The following is a 21,276-nucleotide window of genomic DNA, read 5'->3' on the forward strand; positions in this document are numbered from 1 at the left end:
ATTGGGCACATGTTTTAGACCTGCCTGTGTTTTGGCCCTCACATGGTGGGATCTAGTGTCACCTTTAAGTAATAATGACACGAGATGGATGAGAGGAGTTTGATTACCACCATCTTGCGACGATCTTGACAATTCCTTTGAGACTAGCCAGATATTTTGTAGTGACTTACATGTGCGTCACATGGGCCAACATTACTAGGCCCGAGAATCAATATCCTTATATAAATTTTACTACTCAGTTACATCATATTGGATTAAAACTAAATGGCAAAACTAATTACACCGTGGTCACTCTGCCAAGTCCAAGCAATACCGACGAGGAAGGTATTATCCCATATTCATCCTATTTTCCAGCATGCAATCTGCAAAAATTGCAAGATCTACAACAATTGGCTCGGAGACCGTGTCTGAGGTTGTACCCAATAAGACAAAATTTGTCATTTGGGTTTGTTATTGACTGGGGTCCGCATGGCACCTTCTGGAATCAAAAATACAATTGTTTAGCATTATCTTTTAGTGAGGATAATGGGAGCCTTAATTGGCATGATGGGAAATGGCAGGACCTTTGATTCTAAGGACAATCATTCTAGCATTAAAACAGAACTATGGAGATTAGTTTTGCCAGGTTTAACACAAACTGTCTATCAGTTGTATATGCAGAAAAATATTACATTAATCTGATGGGTTTTCCATTGTGCTAACGTAACAGTGTGTACTACTCACCCATACATATTCGCATTAGCTTGTAATCATAATGTAACCTTTAATGATAGTTTGTATTCATTAGAAGCACAATCCTTTTCTTAAAGAATTGTATTACACATGTTGATTTAGCATTAGGAAATTATATGACTATTGTTCTTTTAGAAGATGACCAGGAGTATGGATATCTGTTAATTTTACGTGTGAATGGGAAGGGCAAGATGGTATAGGTTATTTAGTTAGACTTCTTAAGGATGAAGTTGAAAATACCAAAAAGAAGGTTAAGTGCTTTCTTGAGTGATTAACTTTCGCTTTAGTACATGACTACAGGCCCTTGAAGCTGCTTTGCTCTTTTTGTTTAATTTTCTTTATTTTGGGTTCCTAGGTTCAGTTATTAATTAGATGTGTGGTATTCAGTGCCAGGTTGTGATGACCCTTGCTTTGATTTCTATTCTAGCTAATAAAGGAGGGGAGACGTGGGTTCAGTTAAAGTTCACTCACACAGCTAAGATTTGCGTGCACCTGAAGCAACAGTGCGTGCATGTAGCGACCTTGAGAGCAGGGGAGGAATGAGAAACATAAGTTTCACACCCTGAAGCTCATCCTGACAAAAACAGAGCACAGTCTGGGAACTGAAACTTGTCCTGGTAGCAGAGTACCTGTTATTATGATAAGCTCAGTAGAAGGTAAAAAATATTTATGTAAGTCCATGATTGGGCATTACGAGGGGAGTGGGTTTGTGTCTTAGAGTATATAAGTTTCTCTGTGTCGCAATAGTGTCGATTTGGATTCGCTTACTGCATGACCTACGAGTCCGTGATTTCTTCATACACCATGGAAAATTCTTATCGTTTTGAGCTTCTGTGATGTTGCGATTTTGCCCAAGACAGCCTCCAACCTGTGAAGCCTCCAACTATCAAGCACACATCAAACACCCTCCTTTTTCTACACAGGCTGCGGTGGGGTGACCCCAGGAGGCCGATGCCCAGCCGGCCCCCAAGCACTGGCTGCTTTGGAAAGACCAAAGGCCCAGGCTTTATTGCGTGGCACGACGTTACACGGCATGGAGTACCCCTGCGTCGGTTGGGGTTGGCTCTCCCTGCTCTGTCCCCTCCCAGCCTCTCGCCCAGCCTCAGCCTGCTGGCTGGGGGACACACAGAGAGAGAACAGAGGAAGCCTTGGCGCTCTGCAGGCGCTGCTCAGCACCAGCTACACCACTGCTGTGTTTGCAACGCTGTCTAGTCTCTGGGGCCACATGGGATCCACCCGAGGGCACTGAGGGAGCTGGCGGAAGTGCTCACTCAGCCACTTCCCATCATTTAGCAGCAGTCCTGGCAAAGCGGGGAGGTCCCAGCTGACTGGCGTCTAGCAAACGTGACGCCCATCCACAAGAAGGGTCGGAAGGATGATCCGGGCAACTACAGGCCTGTCAGTCTGGCCTCGGTGCCTGGCAAGCCCATGGAGCAGATCATCCTGAATGCCTTCATGCGGCGCACGAAGGAGAGCCAGGGAATCAGGCCCAGCCAGCATGGGTTCATGAGGGGCAGGTGCCACTTGACAAACCTGAGCTCCTTCTGTGACAAAGTGACCTGCTTGGTGGATGAGGGAAAGGCTGTGGGTGATGTTTACCTGGACTTTAGTACGGCCTTTGATACAGTCTCCCACAGCATCCTCCTGGAGAAACTGGCTGCCCGTGGCTTGGATGGGAGTACTCTCCACTGGGTTAAGAAGCTGGCTGCAGGGCTGGGCCAGAGAGTGGTGGTGAATGGAGTTAAATCCAGTTGGCGGCCAGTCACGAGTGGTGCTCCCCAGGGCTCGGTACCGGGGCCAGTTCTCTCTAATATCTTTATCAATGATCTGGAGGAGGGGATCGAGTGCACCCTCAGTAAGTTTGCAGACAACACCAAGTTGGGTGGGAGCGTCAACCTGCTTGAGGGTAGAAAGGCTTTGCAGAGGGACCTGGGCAGGTTGGATCAACAGGCCGAGGCCAACGGGCCGAGGCTCAACAAGGGCAAGTGCCGGGTCCTGCACTTGCCTCACAACAACCCCATGCAGCGCTAGAGGCTTGGGGCAGAGTGGCTGGAGAGCTGCCTGGCAGAAAAGGACCTGGGGGTGTTGGTCGACAGCCCGCTGAACGTGAGCCCGCAGTGTGCCCAGGTGGCCAAGAAGGCCAACAGCATCCTGGCCTGTATCGGGAACAGCGTGGCGAGCAGGACTCGGGAGGCGATCGTCCCCCTGTCCTGGGCACTGGTGAGGCCCCATCTGGAGTGCTGTGTCCGGTTTTGGGCCCCTTACCACAAGAAAGACACTGAAGTACTGGAGCGGGTCCAGAGAAGGGCAACGAAGCTGGTGAGGGGTCTGGAGAGTAAGTCTTATGAGGAGCGGCTGAGGGAGCTGGGCTTGTTCAGCGCGGAGAAAATGAGGCTGAGGGGAGACCTTCTCGCTCTCTACAGCTACCTGAAAGAAAGGAGGGTGTGGAGAGGTGGGGGTCGGTCTCTTCTCCCAAGTCACAGGCGATAGGACAAGAGGAAATGGCCTCAAGTTGTGCCAGGGGAGGTTCAGATTGGATATGAGGAAAAATCTTTACACTGGCAGGCTTATTAAGCACCGGAATGGGCTGCCCAGGGAAGTGGTTGAGGCACCATCCCTAGAGGTGTTCAAAAGACGGGTTGACATAGAGCTTAGGGACGTGCTTTGGTGATGGGTACTTTTTTGGTCAGAGTGAGGTTGATGGTTGGACTAGGTGATCTTAAAGGTCCCTTCCAAACTAGACGATTCTCTGATTCTACGGTTCTACGATTCTAGTCACCAATGCAGAACACAGCGCCAGGTGGGCAGCGGGGTCTCTCCCCACCATGTAGCCACGCTGTAGCTCTCTCTGTGACTTCAGAGCCATGAGCTCACACCGTGCGGGGCCAGGCCTTTGTGAGGTTGTGCCCTGTGGGCCATAAGCTGTGGGCTCGCAGTGTGCTGCCGGCTGTGTGCCTGTGGCAGGCGTTCTCCTCTCGGCTATCTCCAGGAGGGATCTGCGCGGACAGGCAACACTCGTGTGGCTGAAGGAGGGCACAGAAGCTTTCAGGAGAGCTTCCTTGCTCCCCAGGATGGGGAGGATAAGGGCTCCCGCACGAGCTCCCAGCAGATGGGCCAGAGGCAGCTGGGCCAGATCTGGGCAGGCTCAGGGCACCAGACGGCCGAGGCCCGCACGCTGCAGGGCTGCAGCGAAGAAGCGTAAGTTCAGGGCTGCCTTTTTTCACCCCAGGCTTGCGCCAAGCCTGCCTGCCTCGGCCGGGACCCACGGCCCTGCAGAACCAGCGGCACCCTGCCCCGAGGGAGGCTTGGGGCCACCTCGCCTGCGAGACCATGTGGAGCTGGCTACCCTGCCCATGTCTTTGTGGGATACTGGAGTAACCACGGGGTCCCCCGGGACTGGGGCCACCCTCCCTGCCCAGGCACGCCGTCAGTGCCCTGCCTGCGAGGGGATCCCGCCTGGCCCTTGGCAGCCCACTCCCAGGCTGCCCCCAGCTGCCCCCCTCTCCAGGGCATAACCACGGCCCTGCCCCTGCCCCTGCCCCCAGGGAGGGAGGAGCAGCGCCCACCTCCCTGCAGGGATCTGGCACGCGCTGGACCGGTGTCCTCAAGAGGGGTCCTCCGGTTCATCTCCGCTTTCTTCACACAGGCTTGCTCTTCAGTCTGCTGGTGGCTGTGGACTTTGTCCAGAGATGCCTCAGCACGGGCATCTCCACCCTGTGAGTACAAGACGGTGCAGCGGGGACACGGAGACGAGGGGTGCCAGTGGGTCAGGGCGAGCAGGGTCAGGCTGGCGGTCAGGCTTCCCACCAGGAGAGCCTGGCTCCTCCAGAATTCCTGCTCCTCAGCTTGGAAGACAAAGTCCCCCTGGGCAGGGCTCTGCCCTTGGCCCCTGCTAAGCCCAGAACCCCCTCTTTTTCAGGAAAGAGATGGTCGCCGTAAATAAGAAGAGGCTCTTCACGATCCTCTTCGTCATGAACTTAGCTGCTCTCGGTGAGTCTGTCTGCTGGCAGCAGAGCCACGGAGGCAGGGAATGTGAGCTTCAGCGTGAGGGAGAGGAGCGAGCGGGGCCTTTCCAGCCTCCCGCGTCTGCAGCTCGGGGAGCTCCCAAGGTGCTCCCTGCACGTGGAGCAGGGAGGGGAATTGGGCTGTAGCTGTGGGGCACCAGGGAAGCGTGCCCGGGAAGCAGGGCTGTGTCACGGAGCCCCGAGGCCCAGGGAAAGGGTCCCTGCTCGGAGCCACAACCTCTCTCTGCACCCTTTCCCGTGTCCTCAGCCAGCCTCTTGCCACCCTGCTGGGGGAGGAGAGCGCGTGACGGCAGGGCTCGTTAGAAACCCTCGCAAAGTAACTCTCTCTTGGTGATGTGAATTACAGCTGGTGCCTGCTGCGGGACCATGCAGCTCACGTGGACGCAGTGGGCAGAGGATGTGCCACAGGTCAGTGACTGCTGGTCAGTGGGACAGGAAAGGCCCACAGAGGAGTTCTGCTCAGCAGGCAGCAGCATCTGCCAGGCTTTCCTGGAGCCACTGGCTCTGGCAAGCCCCAGCAGCTCTGGGACTCCAACGGAGAGCTTTTCTCTTTTAGGTGCCGCTGGGGCAGGCACCAGCCAACCTGTGGTCCTTGTGGTAAGAGCCCTCTCCTCCTTCCTGACCTGCAGCGCCTGTGCTGGGGTAGCGGCAGATGAGCGCGTGCTCTTTGCCCTCACTTGCCCAGTGCCCAGGGCTCATGCCTTTGGCTCCTGCCCGGGCCATTTGCTAAACCTGGAGGGGGAGGGAAGCACTCAGAAACCAGGGGAAGAAACGGGGGCTCGAGCACCTCTGTCTCTGCTCCTCCTGAGCTTGGAGGCTCCGGAGGGGCTGGGCAGCGCTCTGACAAGATCTGCTCTCCTGGTGCCTGCAGGGAACAATCTCAATGGCAGAGGAATGAGGTCGCGTGCCTGGCTGCAGAGATGGACCCTACGAAGAAGGTGATGCTGCACTTTGGGAAAGAGGGCTGGGAGCAGCTGGGCCGTGCACAAGGCCCTTCTTGGACCAGTTGTTGGGCTTTTCCTGCTCCGCAGATGGGGCAGTGGAGGGTGGGGGGAGCGTGCAGAGCTGCTGGCCAAAAGGAGAGGTTTCTTGAAAGCCCTGGCTCCGACGCAGGGTATGGGATGTTTCCCACTGCATGGCTGTTTTCCTCCTTCCCGGGTTGGGAAGATGGCCGGGCGCTTCTGTGGGCTTCCCAACACGCCATTCATTTCCAGCACAAGCACAGCCCACCGGCGCAGTGCCGCCTGTGCTCATGGCTGCATTGGAGCACACGGGCCCCATCATGCCCTCACCTTCCATGCTCTTGCCTTCTGCTTTCAGCCGGATGCTTTACTGAGATACTGCTGGCCATTCCAAGGGTCTCGGAGCGAGCTGCTAATCCCGTTACCGGCACCAATACCCCTGAAGGCAGTCACCGTACAGCACACCTCAAAGACTGCCAGCGGTGCCCCCCGAGATTTCGCTGCCTGTGTAAGTCTCTGCTGGGGGCTGGGGGCTGGGGGCTGGGGGCTGGGGGCTGGGACCCGGCCGCAGGGAAAAGCTGTTAACGGGGACTTGCTGCTCTCGGCGCATCTGCCGAGATCCGTGTGCTCCCACGCACTGCCGTTCTCTGAGGGGACATTCCAAGGCACACGCAGGGTGCTGTCACCCCTCCTAAGACTTGCTCCGCGCGGTTTGGCCCAGCGCCTGCGGGACCCCCAGCAACACACAAGGAGGAGGCTCAGCCCCACCGCATCCCGTGCCAGACTCTGCTGGAGCCGCAGGAGGCGGGTGCAGATGACGGTCCCGGGGCAGGCACGAACGTTTCCTCGTGGTCGGGTCGAGCCTGACCTCCTCCCCTGTGCTTTATCTCCAAGGGACTGGATGAGGAAGGCGAGGCCGAAACTCTGCTGGGGACATCCAACTACACCATGCAGAGAAAGCCCCATCAGACCTTGCCTCTGCAGGTACAGTGCGTGCGTGTGGGCAAGAGGCCAGGGCAGAAACGCCCGCCTGCCAGCAAGCCGCTTGGGGAAGAAACGCGGACGGTCCCCGCTGGGAGAGGGGCCTGACACACGGAGCCCGCTCTCGCTCTTTACACCCCAGAGAGATGCTGATTTTTGACACGGTTTCTTTGCAGAATGGGATCCCCAGAGCCTTTCAGTTCACAAAACTTGGCATTCGGAGCAACTCTGGAAAACCAGGATAGACCTGCATTTATCGAGTGCAGGCGCGCGGGACGATGGTGGGAAGAGATGCCAGCGACAGACACCTGTGTAGTCCTGTTTTCCTCAATAAAAATTAATGCAGAAAAAGGAGAATCAGGCGAGAGGCATGTGGCTGTTAGTCTGGTGCAGAGACAAGGTCGTCTCAGAGGCCCTCAAAGGAAGGCTGAGGCCTTCCTCAGGCTTTCCGCTTTCTCTCCACCAAGGGCATGTCTCCTAACCCAGCAAAAGGAGACGACGCTCCCGTAGCCTTCTCCTGCCTAAGGCCCTTGACAAAATCCTTTGGCACGAGGGTTGCATCTGGCCCCTGGAAGGAGTCGTCAGAGCCTGGCAGCGTCTGGGGGTGAGGATCCCCAGGCTCTGGCCCAGTACGTTTGGGGGACACGTTGGATCTGGGCACTGGGTCTACTGGGCGCCCACATGGTGCAGCCCTGTCTGGGACACGAATAGCCAGATGAAGTTCTAGCTGGGCTTTGGCCCTTCTCATTTTCTCCCTGCATAACCTCACGACGTCCTTGTAGTCCTCTTGAGTCGCCGACACCTTCTTCCAAAGCTCGGAAACTCTCCTTTTTTCCCCCGACTTCCAGCCAAAGCTCTCTGTTCAGCCAGGCCGGTCTTCTTCCCCGCCAGCTTGTCTTTCGGCATGTGGGGATAGCCTGCTCCTGCGCCTTGAAGATCTCCTTCTTGGATAACATCCAGCCTTCCTGGGCCCCTTTGCTTTCAGGGCTGCCTCCCAAGGCACTCTCTCAGCCAGGCTCCTGGGCAGCTCCAAGCCTGCCCTCCGCAGCTCCAAGGAAGCAGTTCTGCTCACCCCTGTCCTTACTTCTCTAGGAATGAAAAACTCTATCGTTTTGCGGTTCTCTGATGTTGCGATTATGCCCAAGACAGCCTCCAACCTGTGAAGCCTCCAACTATCAAGCACACATCAAACACCCTCCTTTTTCTACACAGGCTGCGGTGGGGTGACTCCAGGAGGCCGATGCCCAGCCAGTCCCCAAGCACTGGCTGCTTTGAATCATAGAATCACAGAATCATAGAATCATAGAATCATCCAGGTTGGAAGAGACCCTTGGGATCATCGAGTCCAACCATCTACCCTACACTACAAAGTTCTTCCCTATATCCTATCCCCCAACACCACATCTAAATGTCTCTTAAACACATCCAGGGATGGTGACTCAACCACCTCCCTGGGCAGCCTATTCCAATGCCTGACCACTCTTTCTGCGAAAGACCAAAGGCCCAGGATTTATTGCGGGGCACGACGTTACACGGCACGGAGTACCCCTGCGTCGGTTGGGGTTGGCTCTCCCTGCTGTGTCCCCTCCCAGCCTCTCGCCCAGCCTCAGCCTGCTGGCTGGGGGACACACAGAGAAAGAACAGAGGAAGCCTTGGCGCTCTGCAGGCGCTGCTCAGCACCAGCTACACCACTGCTGTGTTTGCAACGCTGTCTAGTCTCTGGGGCCACATGGGATCCACCCGAGGGCACTGAGGGAGCTGGCGGAAGTGCTCACTCAGCCACTTCCCATCATTTAGCAGCAGTCCTGGCAAAGCGGGGAGGTCCCAGCTGACTGGCGTCTAGCAAACGTGACGCCCATCCACAAGAAGGGTCGGAAGGATGATCCGGGCAACTACAGGCCTGTCAGTCTGGCCTCGGTGCCTGGCAAGCCCATGGAGCAGATCATCCTGAATGCCTTCATGCGGCGCACGAAGGAGAGCCAGGGAATCAGGCCCAGCCAGCATGGGTTCATGAGGGGCAGGTGCCACTTGACAAACCCCATCTCCTTCTGTGACAAAGTGACCCGCTTGGTGGATGAGGGAAAGGCTGTGGGTGATGTTTACCTGGACTTTAGTACGGCCTTTGATACAGTCTCCCACAGCATCCTCCTGGAGAAACTGGCTGCCCGTGGCTTGGATGGGAGTACTCTCCACTGGGTTAAGAAGCTGGCTGCAGGGCTGGGCCAGAGAGTGGTGGTGAATGGAGTTAAATCCAGTTGGCGGCCAGTCACGAGTGGTGCTCCCCAGGGCTCGGTACCGGGGCCAGTTCTCTCTAATATCTTTATCAATGATCTGGAGGAGGGGATCGAGTGCACCCTCAGTAAGTTTGCAGACAACACCAAGTTGGGTGGGAGCGTCAACCTGCTTGAGGGTAGAAAGGCTTTGCAGAGGGACCTGGGCAGGTTGGATCAACGGGCCGAGGCCAACGGGCCGAGGCTCAACAAGGGCAAGTGCCGGGTCCTGCACTTGCCTCACAACAACCCCATGCAGCGCTAGAGGCTTGGGGCAGAGTGGCTGGAGAGCTGCCTGGCAGAAAAGGACCTGGGGGTGTTGGTCGACAGCCCGCTGAACGTGAGCCCGCAATGTGCCCAGGTGGCCAAGAAGGCCAACAGCATCCCGGCCTGTATCGGGAGCAGCGTGGCGAGTAGGACTCGGGAGGCGATCGTCCCCCTCTACTGGGCACTGGTGAGGCTGTGGAATAATTCCTAAAATAAAATTTTTATTAAAAATATATAGCATTGTTCGCACGTTAAGGAAAGGTATAAAATCAAAACGTTTCCGGGGTGGAACACAGCAGCAGCTGGTATGCAAGGAATGCCCTACATCTATGACTCCCTGAACAATATTGCTTGCAAAAGCAACACGGAGGATGGAGCGGAGTGAAGATTCCACGGCCAAGCTCTGTGATTACACAGCAGAATGGGAACAAGGTGATCCTATGGAAGTGATAGGCGGCATGCTTGCTACCCTGAGCCAAGAGTCTGTCAAATTTTGATGAAATGCTGTCCTTTGTGCGAACTTTGCTCATTATAATGTCATTATAATACCAAAACACACCTCCAGCCCGAAGGCTACCCGCCTCCAAGGTGCGACCACTCCTCCTTGAGTCTGCGCCCTGAATTTTTCGTAAACTATACCTTTAAATGCGAGGCGAGAGAATTTTACACCAATCATAATAAAGGTATTTATGACTAAAGTCACTCAAACTCCACCTTGAAGGCAAAAAATAATATAAAACTAACCCGAGAAAGGGGGGATGCTAGGGAAGACACCGTCGTAAACAAGTCAGGGAGGACCCCATCACGGACTGCCTCTGACTCCCGGGACCAGTCGACGGGCTGAGCCTTTCTTCCCCCCCCATAGGGACGGACGCCTGTGGGTAAGACTCAGACTGTCCCGAGTGCTTCCTCGGGGAACTTAGAAATCTCTCTAGAGGGTTACCTGTGACATTTATAGCCAGGCTGTATTGTTTGCAACTTTGTCGCGCGCTTTGTACCATTAACATTTTTTCTTTTACTTGCACGTGCTTTGCAGACTGTACTTATCACCGGCAAACCATAAGAACCTTTCTATCTGTTGCTTAAACAAACTGCACTGTTTAAGGAGCTAGCCGTTTCGGTTTCTCACTGAACGCGACCAGACACTGAAGTGCGGCCGTGCTCGTTCGTGAGCACGACTAGACTGAAGGTGCAGTCCACTATTAGTGTATCCAGAATCGTGACAGTTTAATATTAAAGGCGACGGGACTGATAGCGGTGACTTGGGCATCACTCAGAATTTAAACCCAGCCGCCCCGAGCCTCCCACCTCGGTGAGGAGCGTTAGAACGCAAGGGGGTTTATTTTCTGCCAAAACCGTTTTGCCTCTTCACGCAACAGAAAATCATCAGAAAATCAGAAAAACCCATCTCGAGTGCTGTGTCCGGTTTTGGGCCCCTTACCACAAGAAAGACACTGAGGTGCTGGAGCGGGTCCAGAGAAGGGCAACGAAGCTGGTGAGGGGTCTGGAGAGTAAGTCTTACGAGGAGCGGCTGAGGGAGCTGGGCTTGTTCAGCGCGGAGAAAAGGAGGCTGAGGGGAGACCTTCTCGCTCTCTACAGCTACCTGAAAGAAAGGAGGGTGTGGAGAGGCGGGGGTCGGTCTCTTCTCCCAAGTCACAGGCAATAGGACAAGAGGAAATGGCCTCAAGTTGTGCCAGGGGAGGTTCAGATTGGATATGAGGAAAAATCTTTACACTGGAAGGCTTATTAAGCACCGGAATGGGCTGCCCAGGGAAGTGGTTGAGGCACCATCCCTAGAGGTGTTCAAAAGACGGGCTGACATAGAGCTTAGGGACGTGCTTTGGTGATGGGTACTTTTTTGGTCAGAGTGAGGTTGATGGTTGGACTAGGTGATCTTAAAGGTCCCTTCCAAACTAGACGATTCTCTGATTCTACGGTTCTACGATTCTAGTCACCAATGCAGAACACAGCGCCAGGTGGGCAGCGGGGTCTCTCCCCACCATGTAGCCACGCTGTAGCTCTCTCTGTGACTTCAGAGCCATGAGCTCACACCGTGCGGGGCCAGGCCTTTGTGAGGTTGTGCCCTGTGGGCCATAAGCTGTGGGCTCGCAGTGTGCTGCCGGCTGTGTGCCTGTGGCAGGCGTTCTCCTCTCGGCTATCTCCAGGAGGGATCTGCGCGGACAGGCAACACTCGTGTGGCTGAAGGAGGGCACAGAAGCTTTCAGGAGAGCTTCCTTGCTCCCCAGGATGGGGAGGATAAGGGCTCCCGCACGAGCTCCCAGCAGATGGGCCAGAGGCAGCTGGGCCAGATCTGGGCAGGCTCAGGGCACCAGACGGCCGAGGCCCGCACGCTGCAGGGCTGCAGCGAAGAAGCGTAAGTTCAGGGCTGCCTTTTTTCACCCCAGGCTTGCGCCAAGCCTGCCTGCCTCGGCCGGGACCCACGGCCCTGCAGAACCAGCGGCACCCTGCCCCGAGGGAGGCTTGGGGCCACCTCGCCTGCGAGACCATGTGGAGCTGGCTACCCTGCCCATGTCTTTGTGGGATACTGGAGTAACCACGGGGTCCCCCGGGACTGGGGCCACCCTCCCTGCCCAGGCACGCCGTCAGTGCCCTGCCTGCGAGGGGATCCCGCCTGGCCCTTGGCAGCCCTCTCCCAGGCTGCCCCCAGCTGCCCCCCTCTCCAGGGCATAACCACGGCCCTGCCCCTGCCCCCAGGGAGGGAGGAGCAGCGCCCACCTCCCTGCAGGGATCTGGCACGCGCTGGACCGGTGTCCTCAAGAGGGGTCCTCCGGTTCATCTCCGCTTTCTTCACACAGGCTTGCTCTTCAGTCTGCTGGTGGCTGTGGACTTTGTCCAGAGATGCCTCAGCACGGGCATCTCCACCCTGTGAGTACAAGACGGTGCAGCGGGGACACGGAGACGAGGGGTGCCAGTGGGTCAGGGCGAGCAGGGTCAGGCTGGCGGTCAGGCTTCCCACCAGGAGAGCCTGGCTCCTCCAGAATTCCTGCTCCTCAGCTTGGAAGAGAAAGTCCCCCTGGGCAGGGCTCTGCCCTTGGCCCCTGCTAAGCCCAGAACCCCCTCTTTTTCAGGAAAGAGATGGTCGCCGTAAATAAGAAGAGGCTCTTCACGATCCTCTTCGTCATGAACTTAGCTGCTCTCGGTGAGTCTGTCTGCTGGCAGCAGAGCCACGGAGGCAGGGAATGTGAGCTTCAGCGTGAGGGAGAGGAGCGAGCGGGGCCTTTCCAGCCTCCCGCGTCTGCAGCTCAGGGAGCTCCCAAGGTGCTCCCTGCACGTGGAGCAGGGAGGGGAATTGGGCTGTAGCTGTGGGGCACCAGGGAAGCGTGCCCGGGAAGCAGGGCTGTGTCACGGAGCCCCGAGGCCCAGGGAAAGGGTCCCTGCTCGGAGCCACAACCTCTCTCTGCACCCTTTCCCGTGTCCTCAGCCAGCCTCTTGCCACCATGCTGGGGGAGGAGAGCGCGTGACGGCAGGGCTCGTTAGAAACCCTCGCAAAGTAACTCTCTCTTGGTGATGTGAATTACAGCTGGTGCCTGCTGCGGGATCATGCAGCTCACGTGGATGCAGCGGGCAGAGGATGTGCCACAGGTCAGTGACTGCTGGTCAGTGGGACAGGAAAGGCCCACAGAGGAGTTCTGCTCAGCAGGCAGCAGCATCTGCCAGGCTTTCCTGGAGCCACTGGCTCTGGCAAGCCCCGGCAGCTCTGGGACTCAAACGGAGAGCTTTTCTCTTTTAGGTGCCGCTGGGGCAGGCACCAGCCAACCTGTGGTCCTTGTGGTAAGAGCCCTCTCCTCCTTCCTGACCTGCAGCGCCTGTGCTGGGGTAGCGGCAGATGAGCGCGTGCTCTTTGCCCTCACTTGCCCAGTGCCCAGGGCTCATGCCTTTGGCTCCTGCCCGGGCCATTTGCTAGACCTGGAGGGGGAGGGAAGCACTCAGAAACCAGGGGAAGAAACGGGGGCTCGAGCACCTCTGTCTCTGCTCCTCCTGAGCTTGGAGGCTCCGGAGGGGCTGGGCAGCGCTCTGACAAGATCTGCTCTCCTGGTGCCTGCAGGGAACAATCTCAATGGCAGAGGAATGAGGTCGCGTGCCTGGCTGCAGAGATGGACCCTACGAAGAAGGTGATGCTGCACTTTGGGAAAGAGGGCTGGGAGCAGCTGGGCCGTGCACAAGGCCCTTCTTGGACCAGTTGTTGGGCTTTTCCTGCTCCGCAGATGGGGCAGTGGAGGGTGGGGGGAGCGTGCAGAGCTGCTGGCCAAAAGGAGAGGTTTCTTGAAAGCCCTGGCTCCGACGCAGGGTATGGGATGTTTCCCACTGCATGGCTGTTTTCCTCCTTCCCGGGTTGGGAAGATGGCCAGGCGCTTCTGTGGGCTTCCCAACACGCCATTCCTTTCCAGCACAAGCACAGCCCACCGGCGCAGTGCCGCCTGTGCTCATGGCTGCATTGGAGCACACGGGCCCCATCATGCCCTCACCTTCCATGCTCTTGCCTTCTGCTTTCAGCCGGATGCTTTACTGAGATACTGCTGGCCATTCCAAGTGTCTCGGAGCGAGCTGCTAATCCCGTTACCGGCACCAATACCCCTGAAGGCAGTCACCGTACAGCACACCTCAAAGACTGCCAGCGGTGCCCCCCGAGATTTCGCTGCCTGTGTAAGTCTCTGCTGGGGGCTGGGGGCTGGGGGCTGGGGGCTGGGGGCTGGGTCCCGGCCGCGGGGAAAAGCTGTTAACGGGGACTTGCTGCTCTCGGCGCATCTGCCGAGATCCGTGTGCTCCCACGCACTGCCGTTCTCTGAGGGGACATTCCAAGGCACACGCAGGGTGCTGTCACCCCTCCTAAGACTTGCTCCGCGCGGTTTGGCCCAGCGCCTGCGGGCCCCCCAGCAACACACAAGGAGGAGGCTCAGCCCCACCGCATCCCGTGCCAGTCTCTGCTGGAGCCGCAGGAGGCGGGTGCAGATGACGGTCCCAGGGCAGGCACGAACGTTTCCTCGTGGTCGGGTTGAGCCTGACCTCCTCCCCTGTGCTTTATCTCCAAGGGACTGGATGAGGAAGGCGAGGCCGAAACTCTGCTGGGGACATCCAACTACACCATGCAGAGAAAGCCCCATCAGACCTTGCCTCTGCAGGTACAGTGCGTGCGTGTGGGCAAGAGGCCAGGGCAGAAACGCCCGCCTGCCAGCAAGCCGCTTGGGGAAGAAACGCGGACGGTCCCCGCTGGGAGAGGGGCCTGACACACGGAGCCCGCTCTCGCTCTTTACACCCCAGAGAGATGCTGATTTTTGACACGGTTTCTTTGCAGAATGGGATCCCCAGAGCCTTTCAGTTCACAAAACTTGGCATTCGGAGCAACTCTGGAAAACCAGGATAGACCTGCATTTATCGAGTGCAGGCGCGCGGGACGATGGTGGGAAGAGATGCCAGCGACAGACACCTGTGTAGTCCTGTTTTCCTCAATAAAAATTAATGCAGAAAAAGGAGAATCAGGCGAGAGGCATGTGGCTGTTAGTCTGGTGCAGAGACAAGGTCGTCTCAGAGGCCCTCAAAGGAAGGCTGAGGCCTTCCTCAGGCTTTCCGCTTTCTCTCCACCAAGGGCATGTCTCCTAACCCAGCAAAAGGAGACGACGCTCCCGTAGCCTTCTCCTGCCTAAGGCCCTTGACAAAATCCTTTGGCACGAGGGTTGCATCTGGCCCCTGGAAGGAGTCGTCAGAGCCTGGCAGCGTCTGGGGGTGAGGATCCCCAGGCTCTGGCCCAGTACGTTTGGGGGACACGTTGGATCTGGGCACTGGGTCTACTGGGCGCCCACATGGTGCAGCCCTGTCTGGGACACGAATAGCCAGATGAAGTTCTAGCTGGGCTTTGGCCCTTCTCATTTTCTCCCTGCATAACCTCACGACGTCCTTGTAGTCCTCTTGAGTTGCCGGCCCCTTCTTCCAAAGCTTGGAAACTCTCCTTTTCTCCCCCGACTTCCAGCCAAAGCTCTCTGTTCAGCCAGGCCGGTCTTCTTCCCCGCCAGCTTGTCTTTCGGCACGTGGGGATAGCCTGCTCCTGCGCCTTGAAGATCTCCTTCTTGGATAATATCCAGCCTTCCTGGGCCCCTTTGCTTTCAGGGCTGCCTCCCAAGGCCCTCTCTCAGCCAGGCTCCTGGGCAGCTCCAAGCCTGCCCTCCGCAGCTCCAAGGAAGCAGTTCTGCTCACCCCTGAACTCTATCGTTTTGCGGTTCTCTGATGTTGCGATTATGCCCAAGACAGCCTCCAACCTGTGAAGCCTCCAACTATCAAGCACACATCAAACACCCTCCTTTTTCTACACAGGCTGCGGTGGGGTGACCCCAGGAGGCCGATGCCCAGCCAGTCCCCAAGCACTGGCTGCTTTGAATCATAGAATCACAGAATCATAGAATCATCCAGGTTGGAAGAGACCCTTGGGATCATCGAGTCCAACCATCTACCCTACACTACAAAGTTCTTCCCTATATCCTATCCCCCAACACCACATCTAAATGTCTCTTAAACACATCCAGGGATGGTGACTCAACCACCTCCCTGGGCAGCCTATTCCAATGCCTGACCACTCTTTCTGCGAAAGACCAAAGGCCCAGGATTTATTGCGGGGCACGACGTTACACGGCACGGAGTACCCCTGCGTCGGTTGGGGTTGGCTCTCCCTGCTGTGTCCCCTCCCAGCCTCTCGCCCAGCCTCAGCCTGCTGGCTGGGGGACACACAGAGAAAGAACAGAGGAAGCCTTGGCGCTCTGCAGGCGCTGCTCAGCACCAGCTACACCACTGCTGTGTTTGCAACGCTGTCTAGTCTCTGGGGCCACATGGGATCCACCCGAGGGCACTGAGGGAGCTGGCGGAAGTGCTCACTCAGCCACTTCCCATCATTTAGCAGCAGTCCTGGCAAAGCGGGGAGGTCCCAGCTGACTGGCGTCTAGCAAACGTGACGCCCATCCACAAGAAGGGTCGGAAGGATGATCCGGGCAACTACAGGCCTGTCAGTCTGGCCTCGGTGCCTGGCAAGCCCATGGAGCAGATCATCCTGAATGCCTTCATGCGGCGCACGAAGGAGAGCCAGGGAATCAGGCCCAGCCAGCATGGGTTCATGAGGGGCAGGTGCCACTTGACAAACCCCATCTCCTTCTGTGACAAAGTGACCCGCTTGGTGGATGAGGGAAAGGCTGTGGGTGATGTTTACCTGGACTTTAGTACGGCCTTTGATACAGTCTCCCACAGCATCCTCCTGGAGAAACTGGCTGCCCGTGGCTTGGATGGGAGTACTCTCCACTGGGTTAAGAAGCTGGCTGCAGGGCTGGGCCAGAGAGTGGTGGTGAATGGAGTTAAATCCAGTTGGCGGCCAGTCACGAGTGGTGCTCCCCAGGGCTCGGTACCGGGGCCAGTTCTCTCTAATATCTTTATCAATGATCTGGAGGAGGGGATCGAGTGCACCCTCAGTAAGTTTGCAGACAACACCAAGTTGGGTGGGAGCGTCAACCTGCTTGAGGGTAGAAAGGCTTTGCAGAGGGACCTGGGCAGGTTGGATCAACGGGCCGAGGCCAACGGGCCGAGGCTCAACAAGGGCAAGTGCTGGGTCCTGCACTTGCCTCACAACAACCCCATGCAGCGCTAGAGGCTTGGGGCAGAGTGGCTGGAGAGCTGCCTGGCAGAAAAGGACCTGGGGGTGTTGGTCGACAGCCCGCTGAACGTGAGCCCGCAATGTGCCCAGGTGGCCAAGAAGGCCAACAGCATCCCGGCCTGTATCGGGAGCAGCGTGGCGAGTAGGACTCGGGAGGCGATCGTCCCCCTCTACTGGGCACTGGTGAGGCTGTGGAATAATTCCTAAAATAAAATTTTTATTAAAAATATATAGCATTGTTCGCACGTTAAGGAAAGGTATAAAATCAAAACGTTTCCGGGGTGGAACACAGCAGCAGCTGGTATGCAAGGAATGCCCTACATCTATGACTCCCTGAACAATATTGCTTGCAAAAGCAACACGGAGGATGGAGCGGAGTGAAGATTCCACGGCCAAGCTCTGTGATTACACAGCAGAATGGGAACAAGGTGATCCTATGGAAGTGATAGGCGGCATGCTTGCTACCCTGAGCCAAGAGTCTGTCAAATTTTGATGAAATGCTGTCCTTTGTGCGAACTTTGCTCATTATAATGTCATTATAATACCAAAACACACCTCCAGCCCGAAGGCTACCCGCCTCCAAGGTGCGACCACTCCTCCTTGAGTCTGCGCCCTGAATTTTTCGTAAACTATACCTTTAAATGCGAGGCGAGAGAATTTTACACCAATCATAATAAAGGTATTTATGACTAAAGTCACTCAAACTCCACCTTGAAGGCAAAAAATAATATAAAACTAACCCGAGAAAGGGGGGATGCTAGGGAAGACACCGTCGTAAACAAGTCAGGGAGGACCCCATCACGGACTGCCTCTGACTCCCGGGACCAGTCGACGGGCTGAGCCTTTCTTCCCCCCCCATAGGGACGGACGCCTGTGGGTAAGACTCAGACTGTCCCGAGTGCTTCCTCGGGGAACTTAGAAATCTCTCTAGAGGGTTACCTGTGACATTTATAGCCAGGCTGTATTGTTTGCAACTTTGTCGCGCGCTTTGTACCATTAACATTTTTTCTTTTACTTGCACGTGCTTTGCAGACTGTACTTATCACCGGCAAACCATAAGAACCTTTCTATCTGTTGCTTAAACAAACTGCACTGTTTAAGGAGCTAGCCGTTTCGGTTTCTCACTGAACGCGACCAGACACTGAAGTGCGGCCGTGCTCGTTCGTGAGCACGACTAGACTGAAGGTGCAGTCCACTATTAGTGTATCCAGAATCGTGACAGTTTAATATTAAAGGCGACGGGACTGATAGCGGTGACTTGGGCATCACTCAGAATTTAAACCCAGCCGCCCCGAGCCTCCCACCTCGGTGAGGAGCGTTAGAACGCAAGGGGGTTTATTTTCTGCCAAAACCGTTTTGCCTCTTCACGCAACAGAAAATCATCAGAAAATCAGAAAAACCCATCTCGAGTGCTGTGTCCGGTTTTGGGCCCCTTACCACAAGAAAGACACTGAGGTGCTGGAGCGGGTCCAGAGAAGGGCAACGAAGCTGGTGAGGGGTCTGGAGAGTAAGTCTTACGAGGAGCGGCTGAGGGAGCTGGGCTTGTTCAGCGCGGAGAAAAGGAGGCTGAGGGGAGACCTTCTCGCTCTCTACAGCTACCTGAAAGAAAGGAGGGTGTGGAGAGGCGGGGGTCGGTCTCTTCTCCCAAGTCACAGGCAATAGGACAAGAGGAAATGGCCTCAAGTTGTGCCAGGGGAGGTTCAGATTGGATATGAGGAAAAATCTTTACACTGGAAGGCTTATTAAGCACCGGAATGGGCTGCCCAGGGAAGTGGTTGAGGCACCATCCCTAGAGGTGTTCAAAAGACGGGCTGACATAGAGCTTAGGGACGTGCTTTGGTGATGGGTACTTTTTTGGTCAGAGTGAGGTTGATGGTTGGACTAGGTGATCTTAAAGGTCCCTTCCAAACTAGACGATTCTCTGATTCTACGGTTCTACGATTCTAGTCACCAATGCAGAACACAGCGCCAGGTGGGCAGCGGGGTCTCTCCCCACCATGTAGCCACGCTGTAGCTCTCTCTGTGACTTCAGAGCCATGAGCTCACACCGTGCGGGGCCAGGCCTTTGTGAGGTTGTGCCCTGTGGGCCATAAGCTGTGGGCTCGCAGTGTGCTGCCGGCTGTGTGCCTGTGGCAGGCGTTCTCCTCTCGGCTATCTCCAGGAGGGATCTGCGCGGACAGGCAACACTCGTGTGGCTGAAGGAGGGCACAGAAGCTTTCAGGAGAGCTTCCTTGCTCCCCAGGATGGGGAGGATAAGGGCTCCCGCACGAGCTCCCAGCAGATGGGCCAGAGGCAGCTGGGCCAGATCTGGGCAGGCTCAGGGCACCAGACGGCCGAGGCCCGCACGCTGCAGGGCTGCAGCGAAGAAGCGTAAGTTCAGGGCTGCCTTTTTTCACCCCAGGCTTGCGCCAAGCCTGCCTGCCTCGGCCGGGACCCACGGCCCTGCAGAACCAGCGGCACCCTGCCCCGAGGGAGGCTTGGGGCCACCTCGCCTGCGAGACCATGTGGAGCTGGCTACCCTGCCCATGTCTTTGTGGGATACTGGAGTAACCACGGGGTCCCCCGGGACTGGGGCCACCCTCCCTGCCCAGGCACGCCGTCAGTGCCCTGCCTGCGAGGGGATCCCGCCTGGCCCTTGGCAGCCCTCTCCCAGGCTGCCCCCAGCTGCCCCCCTCTCCAGGGCATAACCACGGCCCTGCCCCTGCCCCCAGGGAGGGAGGAGCAGCGCCCACCTCCCTGCAGGGATCTGGCACGCGCTGGACCGGTGTCCTCAAGAGGGGTCCTCCGGTTCATCTCCGCTTTCTTCACACAGGCTTGCTCTTCAGTCTGCTGGTGGCTGTGGACTTTGTCCAGAGATGCCTCAGCACGGGCATCTCCACCCTGTGAGTACAAGACGGTGCAGCGGGGACACGGAGACGAGGGGTGCCAGTGGGTCAGGGCGAGCAGGGTCAGGCTGGCGGTCAGGCTTCCCACCAGGAGAGCCTGGCTCCTCCAGAATTCCTGCTCCTCAGCTTGGAAGAGAAAGTCCCCCTGGGCAGGGCTCTGCCCTTGGCCCCTGCTAAGCCCAGAACCCCCTCTTTTTCAGGAAAGAGATGGTCGCCGTAAATAAGAAGAGGCTCTTCACGATCCTCTTCGTCATGAACTTAGCTGCTCTCGGTGAGTCTGTCTGCTGGCAGCAGAGCCACGGAGGCAGGGAATGTGAGCTTCAGCGTGAGGGAGAGGAGCGAGCGGGGCCTTTCCAGCCTCCCGCGTCTGCAGCTCAGGGAGCTCCCAAGGTGCTCCCTGCACGCGGAGCAGGGAGGGGAATTGGGCTGTAGCTGTGGGGCACCAGGGAAGCGTGCCCGGGAAGCAGGGCTGTGTCACGGAGCCCCGAGGCCCAGGGAAAGGGTCCCTGCTCGGAGCCACAACCTCTCTCTGCACCCTTTCCCGTGTCCTCAGCCAGCCTCTTGCCACCATGCTGGGGGAGGAGAGCGCGTGACGGCAGGGCTCGTTAGAAACCCTCGCAAAGTAACTCTCTCTTGGTGATGTGAATTACAGCTGGTGCCTGCTGCGGGATCATGCAGCTCACGTGGATGCAGCGGGCAGAGGATGTGCCACAGGTCAGTGACTGCTGGTCAGTGGGACAGGAAAGGCCCACAGAGGAGTTCTGCTCAGCAGGCAGCAGCATCTGCCAGGCTTTCCTGGAGCCACTGGCTCTGGCAAGCCCCGGCAGCTCTGGGACTCAAACGGAGAGCTTTTCTCTTTTAGGTGCCGCTGGGGCAGGCACCAGCCAACCTGTGGTCCTTGTGGTAAGAGCCCTCTCCTCCTTCCTGACCTGCAGCGCCTGTGCTGGGGTAGCGGCAGATGAGCGCGTGCTCTTTGCCCTCACTTGCCCAGTGCCCAGGGCTCATGCCTTTGGCTCCTGCCCGGGCCATTTGCTAGACCTGGAGGGGGAGGGAAGCACTCAGAAACCAGGGGAAGAAACGGGGGCTCGAGCACCTCTGTCTCTGCTCCTCCTGAGCTTGGAGGCTCCGGAGGGGCTGGGCAGCGCTCTGACAAGATCTGCTCTCCTGGTGCCTGCAGGGAACAATCTCAATGGCAGAGGAATGAGGTCGCGTGCCTGGCTGCAGAGATGGACCCTACGAAGAAGGTGATGCTGCACTTTGGGAAAGAGGGCTGGGAGCAGCTGGGCCGTGCACAAGGCCCTTCTTGGACCAGTTGTTGGGCTTTTCCTGCTCCGCAGATGGGGCAGTGGAGGGTGGGGGGAGCGTGCAGAGCTGCTGGCCAAAAGGAGAGGTTTCTTGAAAGCCCTGGCTCCGACGCAGGGTATGGGATGTTTCCCACTGCATGGCTGTTTTCCTCCTTCCCGGGTTGGGAAGATGGCCAGGCGCTTCTGTGGGCTTCCCAACACG

The sequence above is a fragment of the Numenius arquata genome, chromosome Z (genome assembly GCF_964106895.1).
Source record: "Numenius arquata chromosome Z, bNumArq3.hap1.1, whole genome shotgun sequence".
NCBI classification, from domain to species: Eukaryota; Metazoa; Chordata; class Aves; order Charadriiformes; family Scolopacidae; genus Numenius; species Numenius arquata.